The following is a 10,868-nucleotide window of genomic DNA, read 5'->3' on the forward strand; positions in this document are numbered from 1 at the left end:
TATTTTGGCCTATATTTTTTTATAATTTTTCAAATCTCTCATAAAGACGATGAATATGGTGGAAAAATTGACCCGAATCTATTAAAGACTAAAAGAAAACAATCAAACAAACTGTGCGAAAAAGTCTAAAAAAAGTTTATCCAAACTCATTCTATTCACCACAGTAAAAATAAAAATAAAAAGATGCCAAAATCAATGGAACTGAATTCTATGTCACTTATCACTTCAATAAAACCACAATTTTATCTCTAATTAATGATGCAAGAATTGTGGTTTTATCTCTAAACTTATCACTTCAATAAAACCACAATTTTATCTCTAATTAATGATGCAAGAATTGTGCTTTGTAACAATTTCAAGGATTAATAAAAAAAAATTTATTGTTCCAAAAAAAAAAAAAGAATTGTGATTTTGAAAGCTTAGGGCCTGTTTGGTTGTGCAAACTGTTGTGTACATTGCTTTGTTGCATCCATCATGAAGTAACAATTTATGGTAGTCTACTTGTATAATTGTATCCCTCATTACCTGGATCCACACGAGTGGATATACTTTAGCTATTTTGAATCATATTGTAAACTTTGATCTATGGTACATTTCTCGAAATTTTTAACTCATTCTTATACTTCTGTTATTAGTTTTTTTTTTTTTTTTTGCTGAACACCCACTGAGCTTGACTCCTTCAATGAGCGGTACTGGCTCATTGATTGAACATACTATGGTGGTTAAGAGCCCCTCTTCCACAAGGGGAGTTTGGTCTCCCCATCCCAACTTTTTGCACACAAGTATAAGAACGAGTTAATTAAAGTTGTGATAAGTGTATTAGAGATCAAAATTTTACATTTGATTCAAAATTGCTAAAGTACACGTTCATGGATTCCAGCTTGCAATAAATTTGTAGATTTTAGTGATTTCATAGTTCACAAGAATCACAACCAAAAAGGTAATAGGGTTTCTTCAAATTTATGCAGGAGATTCACATCCACTCATGAGTATCCAAGTAAAAAGGGTTACAATAGATTACGTACATCATTTTCGATTGTCATAACTTGGCATTTGAATAACCTCAGAACAATATCAATTGAACACCCGAATCTTGTCTGAGAAATAATTGTACAAGAACGGAGAATGCGTGGTACCGTAAATATCAGGTCGTAATATTCTTATACATGCATGAGTAAACAAAGTGGCATGTTTTCATCATGTACCACATCCAAACTGATCCTAATACACCTATGTAAATAACTATACATACTTAATTGCCAGTACACCCAAATTGCTACTGCAATAATGTTTGCTACTAAACAGAAGTTGCAACTGCTTGAAATTAACTGCAGGGAAGCTCTTTACATGTGCCAGAAAGATTTGGAGGAAGAATTTTCGGTGGCAAAAAAACTAATCTCTTCGGCAGCAAGATTTCACCCCACAACACTTGCGCCCCAGAACCGACAAGTGTACTAGCTTATCCTGTATGTGCCTCTGAGCTAAACCAGCTCTCGAACTCTTGGACCACGCAGCATATAACATTTCTGCAGTTTCCAAGGAGAACCCGTTCATACTGAGATCCAGTAGTTTCAAGTGCTTTGCCAACCCAATGGCAGTTGAAAGGTCTTGAACCAATTCTATCTCTTGATTGTAAGCATTCCTGTGACAAAAGCTCATGCAACTGTCACTAGGACCCGATACAGCAGGTTTGATCCTAGTTTGATCATCTTCGCTATCAGCAGCTTCAAGCTGATCACAGTCTGTCTTGAAAGAAGATTTGGAAATGTCTTTATTTGTCTGCACAGATTTCAGGCTTTCTGCCACTGTTGATTCATATACCGGAGTATGATGTTTGTCAAAATCGACATTTGCAGAAAGATTGAGCTCTTCTAAGGAGCAACGATCAGGTAATGCCTGGAGTATCAAAAGAATACCAAGAAGCCCAAGGTGGCAGTTGCCCAGAACCAATACTTTTAAAGAACACAGTGGATTTTTTAGTAGCGACACCAATGCACTTCCACCCTGCATTGGCACATCTAGTCAGATCATTTATTAAATAGTCGTGGAAGATTGTGTTTAAGAACATTGCAAATATCACCCTGATAAGACCTCATAGTAAGCTGAGTTGCTTGTCCTGGAACCAAATAGAATGAAGCAAATTAAAAGAGGCACATTCAATGTTTTTATCAGTCACGATCATGACACCACGAGTGCTACTACAGGAAGGGTTCCCAAAGCCCCCCATAGTGTAGAATTAACAAACAAAAGCAGTCCCTTTGAACGCGCCACAAGGACCAGTGTACAAAGCTTCTGCTTTGAGAAGGGCCAGACAACTGCACCCAACTTTTTGTGTGGATAGGCTGCTTCCCATGACTCGAGTCACATCACTAGATGGCACTTATCACTAGACTCTTGACAATTTCAAGGTGGAAATCAATAGGTATAATCTCATCAAAGTGTCACAAAATAGCTTAATAGGGGTTTTAAGAAGTGAGATTTGTATATTGCGATATCAATGAAGAACAAGAGATGAATATAATACAAGAATCATGACAGTATAAGAATGATGAAGAGATTAGAGAAAGGCAAAATGGTTTTGGCATATGCATCAAAATATCGATTAAAGAACTCAAATGCTCAAGGGTGTTCAGAACTTGTAGAAGAGAACGAGAAAGAAAGGGGAATGTAAGTGAGAAATTTAGGAAGTAAGGTTATTATCTTTGTTTAGTTTTACAAAGAAAAGAACAAGACCATTCAACTCTCTCATGTTAGATATTAGATAGAAGATGAAGGAAAAAAAAACAGAAGGTAAATGAAGTTATGAAGGAAAAAGGAAAGAAGGAAAAGAGGAAGGGATAAGAAAGGAAAGTGATGAAGAAAATAGCTTTTGCTTTTACGTAGAGAAAATTTCTTTCACTTTCTTTCTTGAAGTTCCAAACACACTCTAAGCAAATTAAACCTAGAAAGGTAGGTAATTTGGGTAGCAAAGGACATCCATCACGAACGAAGTTCAGAAATTCAACCAGCAAGAGGGTACTGCAGATATACTCAGTGGGAAGGTGAATGAATGACAGAGAATGTGTATTGAATAACTAAATATTGCTTGGCCAGTTCATGGGTCTTCAATAATCTGAAATGGTGTGATTGAATCATGGATTTGTAGACAAATATGTTGGGGCAAAGGAAAAGTAAAGGGGAGAGAATGGAAGAGAAGATGAGGTACAACCATATGTTATCAAATGTTGGTTGCTATTAGGAAAATGAGAATACAATGACCATAGTTTTCCTTTCCATTTCTTCTTTCATTGAAACCCAATATCCAAAAACAGCTGAAAAGTATATAACATGGGGGGAAAAAAATTATGGTCTCAGATCAGTCACTTGCCTACATATGCCAAACTACTGATAGTCATTTGTGGTAACAAGGACATAAAATTATTATCTGAAATGAACTAGTCATAAGCAGATCAATTCAACTGGTTAGCCATTAAGAGTACCCCAGGGAGACAGGATGGATTTCAAAAATTTCTATTATTCCCTTCTGCACTCTAGAATTACATAAAATCAAATGCCCACGAAACCAGCAAGAAAATATCAAAAACCAAACATACCAATAATAACAGTGATGAATGATGATAGTAAAATATCAGTGGAAGAACCATAAAAACCTTGATATATAACAAAGAAAGTAGAGAGAACTATTAGAATAGGACAAATGGACTAAAATCCCATACGTAAGAACAAAACATCCATCAAACTTCAGTTAATCAACACAATACCTCATGCAGAATTAAATTTCCTCCAAGGTTCAGCTCAGTTATACTGGTGATCAGCGAGGCTTCAGCGTTAAGTCTGGCAATGTATTGAGATGTTAGTCCACAAGAGGACAGATCAAGTTTTAGCAGTTCTTGGGTCTGATTTGACAAGGACTTAGTTAACTCCAGTGCTCCATCCTGAAAATTATAAGGAAAGACACATACATAGGCAGATAAAATAAATCAGTCTAAAAAATATATAACAGCTGTTGCACGGAAAATGAACCTACAAACAAATAAGAAAACATTAGCATGCTGAAGCATTAACTCACAGATCCAATACTTGTATCTCCAAGCATCAATGTCGACAAGCACCCGTTCTCAGCAAGTTGGCAAAGACTGTCTACCGCAGGCTTGCTTAGCTTCAGACCATTCATATTTAGTTCAGCAAATCTACCAAAAAAAGAAAGCAAGTAAAAGATTCTTCAAATGTTCCCACATAGGCTGTTATATTGGGAACTGATACAAGGAAAAAAAATAAACTAGGTCAAATTTAAAAGAAACCTCTTTAACGTGGAAAGTTTGGACAAGAGATTTACTATGGTATTAGCAGATATAGGGTTGTTGTAACCTGTTCAACGTGAGAGAGGTAGTCAGTTAGCAGTGGAACAAGGAATTAACAGAAGATGTCTGTGAATCAATTCGCAGAATAACAAATACCTAAACAAATCTGTGATAAGACAGATTCAGAATCTAGTGAATCTGCAACCTTCTGAATTGTTCATGATGTGATAGAACAACGCTCAACATTTAAACTATAAAGGGCTACAAAAAGAAAAAGGCTTATTAAGTAGAAGAAATAACAAAGTATCTGCAACTCTAAATTTCAAAAAGAAACTAACTCCTTGTTCTAGTAGCATTACATTGAAAGATTATTAATTGACCACTTAATTGGCACATGATATCAGCACAATGCGGGGCGTACAGTGCGCAGCATAGCTGTTTTAACGTTGTCCAGAATTCCACCCAAAAACAAATAACTGTCTACACGAAAGACAAGGATAAGCAATTTACCTTTGCAACTTTTTAATATAGTAGAAAGATAAGATCCACATGCGTCAGTCAAACGGTTGCCAGAGATATCGAGCACTTCCAATCGAGCAAATAGCGCAGGGCATTCACAGATCTGAGTCACATGGGTAAATAAATTATGAATCAAATTAAAAAGTGTATGTCAATAAATTATGAATCAAATTAAAAAGTGTATGTCAAATCAATAGGTTTTAAAGAAATACACTACTAAAGCTGCAGCAAGGACTATAAACCCACAAAGAATGCTTTTCATGAGATGCTTAATAGACTCTTGTCCAAAGTATCTATGATTCTTGCAATAATGAATTTGTCTAAAGAAAGTATTTGAAGTGAAGTTTTGTAGCAACGGCCTTAGTCCAGTGTATCTGTGATGCACCTGCATCTTATATGTGACCCAGATAACTTAAAATCTACAGTAGATTTTTTCTATTATTCGAAAATGAGTGATAAGATGATAATCTAATTACTCATATACACCAATTCTACGATGTTTGTCAGTGAAATTAGTCTATATTCTCCAGGTGAATTTATAAACTTCATCTCCTCAACTCTCTGCTATCTGGTTGGATTGGTTCATAAAGACAACAGTTACATTGCAAGCATGTAAGAGTGCAAATGGTTACAGACCTGAAACAAAGCAGTTGGACCAAAGCGATTGCTGTGTAAATCCAAAATCAAACTGCCATATCTTTGACTCGATGTTGTAAGAACCTGCTGAAGTTTCTCCACAGTCCCATTTCCTAAAGATATAAAGTTAACGCACAGCAAAAACATACCCCGGTAAACAGAAAAACCAAATTATTTGGAAGTAGATGCTAACATGACATGTGAAAGTAGGTATTATTTGAGAAATAAGCACAAGACATTGTTAGAGTTTTTGTATCCTTCAGAAGTAACGTACATTGGGGAAACAAAATGTACATGGGCTGCAAGTAAAAACTGTTCTTACCTAAGGAATTGTGAGAAATGTTTAAAACTGCAACTGTCTTGTGAGTTTGCAAGGCATTCAGTAAAGGTGTTATTGATACATCTTGCAATTCACAATCAGACACAACAACTTCGTCCTCTGAAACCTGGTAAGAAAATTAATAAACAAAACAAATCAAAACACACGACTTCCAACATAGTGAAGTTAACAATTAATTTTAGTTTTTAAAAAAATCTAATAACCTTTCCTGCAGGAGTTCAAAGAATAAATAGCCAAAGGATATTGCTGCATCACTAGAAAGCAAATTAAACCTATAAACCCTACCTCTAAATTATATAACTTCTTAAGCAATTTCAGATTTGGGGGCTCAGATAGCTCCTTGCAGCAGTCAATGTAAATTTTCATCAAACGCTTCTGTACCCAACCTGAAAAGAGTAAATAGAGCATAAAGCTATATCACATTCACTTAACATAGAAAAGTAAATAAGCTTTCAAAAGCAAATAAAGAGAACTACACAACAATATAAATCTGAGCTAATACTTCAGAACAAATCGTGTCTTCTGCTTTTCTCAGAAGAGGGAGGAAGTTGTTTCATACAGGACGAGACAGCAAGCAAAACAAAAGCAGTATGAAGGGCACATACCATCAACAGAAACTTCGATCCAGCCTTTTCCCTTCAAGAAATCCTTAACTGTATCGATTTCCTCCAACGTATCAAGAGCTCTTCCACCACATTTCATGTGCTGAATGATGGGCAATAGACCTAATGAGCCACCATAATGCATCTTAGTAACCGTCTATTCTTGCAAGTGTACTATCCAAACTTATTGCACAACAGGGATTGATGAGCTCATGCAACATGCATACTAAATGTCTTTTCTCAAAAGCAACAACATCAATATGCTAGGACATTAGCAAGAAATAACAATCCCTTGATCAATAAACTATGTCCAATGTCATTAATGATCGTAAAGTACCCAATAATGTTTTTCGTCTCCAAATATGAAGCATGGGTAGGGTTGGGTACCAGTACTTGACATGGTACTTCTACATGCGTACCGGGCACACGAAATGTGTTCCCAATCTTTTTTCAATTAATGTGTTGTACACCAAAAGGTACTGAGTACGTACCAAAGCCATACTCGGTTCTTTAATACAAGTTAGCTTGATGAGACTTCTTGTTATGCTTATCATGCTTTTAGAATTAAGCTTTATTATGTAATTTGTTTACTTAATGAGATTAAATTCATATTCGTACCTTAGTTTTAGCCTTAATTGTTGTTTGTACACTAGATATTTATTCAATTTAAGCCATTTAACTATTTTTTCACTTAATTTTTCTAATCGTTATGCATGATGCATTCCTTCAAAGTAAAAGAATATTTTGTTAAGGACATTATGCGACCATACCCGTCCCCCATATTTTGTACACTTTTCTATATCGACGTACCTATATCGTACTAGTACCCTCATAAGAAGCACGGACACGTCTACCGGCCTCGCGTATCTATGTCCAACTCGTGTCGGTCACGGACACGATGCGACACTCTCCAGACACGTATTGGACATGCCTAAATACTTGTCCAATGTTTTTATTATATTTCTCTTACTTAGACACATTGTGGATACTCTAGGCCATGTTGGAAACACTCTTCGAACGTGCTAATGACTCATTAAAAGGTCTCCGACTTTTATAGGAAATGATAGCATACCTAATACACTTTACATTTGACGTGTCTATGTCCTAATTTTCGGAGAAATGATGTGTCTGCATGTCCGTGTTGTCCATATTCGTGTCGGTGCTTCTTAGTTACCCTAACGTGTGCTTCATAGGTTTTGATAACTTGCCTAGTTTTTCTTTGGGCTATTTACATGTAGGTACAGAAAATAAAAAGTATTTCCCACCAGGTCACCTCCAATTAATGGGACACTAAAACCCTATGAAAGTGCCTAAACCCTAGGGTACCCTATGAAAGTGCCTAAACCCAAGGATACCCTATAAAAATGCCTAACCCCTAGGGTACCCTATGAAAATGCCTAAACCCTAAGGTACCCTATGACAACGGGCTTGAGCAACCTATAAATATAAAAAACACATAATAAAAATCAGTTAACAAATAAAAGACTAATAAATATAGATTGGAGGGCCAAAATATGTATATTTTGGCACTTATCAAAGCTCTATCAATAGACAAGCAGAAAAAACTCAGACACTTATTTAGGTGAAGACTATTGGTCAACAAAGCTATTGCAGAGCCACTCTAGACTATCTAAGGGGATATTTGATAACCTCCATTATGCCATGAATCTGGCCTGAATTTTGATTGAAAGTTTCTAGTTGCTCACTGTGTGGGCTTCGGTCATGGACTCGGTAATCTAACTGGACCACCATTAACCGAGGTCTCATATCAAGTGGGATAGTATATTCTCCTCTTTACTCGCTCGGTATAAAGTCTCCTGTTGGCACTTTGGTTAATACCGAAGTACAAGCATTCCGTTAAGGCCTCTTGAAGGGATGTAGCATAGCAAGAGGGGACCAAGAGCGACACGTGTCGGAAAGGATCATCTAGGCCAGGTCTGGCCATGTGCTTCGTAACCGCCTTATCCAATGCATCATCTGTGATGTCATCCGAGGCAGTTACCTGAGCATATCCTTCATGCGCTAGCTTGGAGCTCAAGTTAACCTAGGTCTATAAATACAAAGGGATATTCATCTTTGAATGCAATGCCATCTCTCCCTAACCCTAGACCTAAAAACATCTCTCCTTACATCTAACTTGATCGTCGGAGGGTCACTGGGCTATTCCAGCCTTAGTGACTTGTTGCAGGTTCAGCGGCGAAGGAACAAAGCAGCGGAAGAGAAGTACTAGTTCAGGCTAAGGTCCCTCCTCCTAAATCGAACCCCGACAATTGGCGACTCTGCTGGGGACCTAGCCACCCTTTCAACTTTCACCTCCCCCTTCTTGCTCCGTTCAACGTCCAGAATCAAACATGGTGGAGATCGACGACGCACATCATGGTGGTACCGCCCACAGGCTCGGTTCCCTTGTGGACCACAGCCTGGCTTCCGGCGGAGCGGCCGCCCTGGGAAAGACCCATGTATCTGTCGGAATTGGCGCCGGAGCGTCAGCTCCAGACACAGGTCCGTCTTCCGAGCTCCACTCCTACATCCGCCATCTCGAGCGGAAAATCGACGACCTCACGACGGTCATGGACCGCGACAGACACGTTCGAGACGAGTTGGCGGAGATCAAGCACCTCCTCCAAATCTCCCCATCTCATTCCTCCGGGAGCCGCGGCGGAAGGAAAAACCGTCACACCCTCCCCCACGCAGTCACGAAGCCAGTCATCTGCTAGAGCACAGACCCCGCCCCTCAGTCAAAGATCGTCTCGAGTCACCAAGGGCGGCGGACACTCGAGCCCCAAAAGACGCATCGCACAAGGACCATTCCCGCTCCCCTATGCAACTTCGAAGGAGACCATCGGCCTTTGACAGGCTCGGTGGTGGGAGCGTCTCTGCCTCCTCCACCCACTCGATCCTTGTGGGCAGGACAGGCCGGGAATCTACCCCTAGCCTCACAAGGGCATCCAGGGGAGATGACGGCTTTGTCGAGATCCAGACTAGAGGATACCGCGAGCGCCTGAAGGGCCCCCGAGCCAGAAGTCCCATCGTCTCGCACCCCGGCGGCGCACGCAGCAGGAGCCCGATCACCGAGCGCCTCAAGCCTTCCGCTCGGGATAGCTACCGACATCACCGCCAAGAGCGCTTTCCCAGGAAATCGGTTAGTATTGATCCAAAGAGAAAGGAGCATGAACGATTGGACAAACTCGTCCCCAAGAAGCGTACAGCGACTGAGCGCCCAGACGGCCCCGACCGTTCGATCCGACCTCATCGCGACGCACGACTTGCACGACTCACGACCTCTCCCTTCACAAGAGAGATCGACTCGGTTACCCCCCCCAAGGGATTCTCCCAACCCAAGTTTGCCAAATATGACGGCAAAACCGAGGCGTACACTCATTTGGTTCAGTATAAAACTGTCATGTCTCTGTTTCTTTGGAATGAACCCTCGGATGACGCCTTCTTGTGCAAGTGTTTCCTGCAAGCCTCGGCAACCTGGGCCTCACCTGGTTCAATCAACTCCCGGCTCGGTCAATCTCCTCGTTCGATTCCTTCTGTGATGCCTTCATGGCCCGGTTCGTAACAAGCAACAAGCATGAGAAGGAGATCGACTCCCTCTTAGCCCTCCGCAAGAGGAACGACGAAACGCTTCGGCAGTACGCCGGCCGTTATTGGGAGTTGTTCAATGAGATAAAGGGTTGCGACGGCGTCATCTCTGCCCGAGGATTCAAGCTCGGTCTCACCTCCCAAGACGAGCAAGTCTACTACGACCTCGCTCGCCATAAGCCAAACTCTATGAAGGACCTTATGACTCGAATTGAGGGCTGGTGTCAGCTCATCGAATCCAAGGCAGAGAAAGGCATCGGGAAGCCTACAAGTTCAAAGACGTTGAACACCTCGGTGTCCATATCGGCTCCCGCACCTGTCCCAACACCGAAGAAACAGGTCAACACCATCAAGCAGTCGCCGAGGAGGGGACCGAAGCCAAGTGACTTCAACGCCGAAAAAACCGTCTTCACCATTCCCATCTACCGGATCATCGACCAAGTGAAGGACCAGCCCTTTTTCTCCTTCCCAAATCAAAAGCTAGGAACCGAGAATGGGAAAATCAAGAATCCCATCGTTCGATGCAGTTACCACAACGAACAAGGGCACTTCACCACAGCTTGCAAGCCCTTCAAAGCCTACTTGGAACAGCTTGTCACGGGAGGCCACCTCGGCAATTTAATCGACCACGAAAAGACGATGGCTCGGGCGCAACGGACTGAAACAAATACGGAGGAAGAGGTCCAGACAATCCACGTCGTACACGGTCCCTTGAATCCCGAGGCCGCTCGCGTCATCCGGGCCGAGTTGAATGAAGACTCCTCCTCCAAGCAGGTCATGTTAGTCGGTCCCGAACCTAAACGCCCCAGAACCGATGACGGCTTCAAGTGGACAATAACGTTTATCGAGAAGGATCTCGACCGCGTCCAGACTCCCCACAAC

General features: G+C 40.7%; 1 pseudogene; it reads right to left on the reverse strand.

The window, feature by feature from the left end:
- Nucleotides 1-1,296: 1,296 nt before the first annotated feature.
- On the reverse strand, nucleotides 1,297-6,543 carry LOC131303062 (protein TONSOKU-like; annotated as a pseudogene).
- Nucleotides 6,544-10,868: the final 4,325 nt, after the last annotated feature.

The sequence above is a fragment of the Rhododendron vialii genome, chromosome 10a (genome assembly GCF_030253575.1).
Source record: "Rhododendron vialii isolate Sample 1 chromosome 10a, ASM3025357v1".
Taxonomy (NCBI): domain Eukaryota; kingdom Viridiplantae; phylum Streptophyta; class Magnoliopsida; order Ericales; family Ericaceae; genus Rhododendron; species Rhododendron vialii.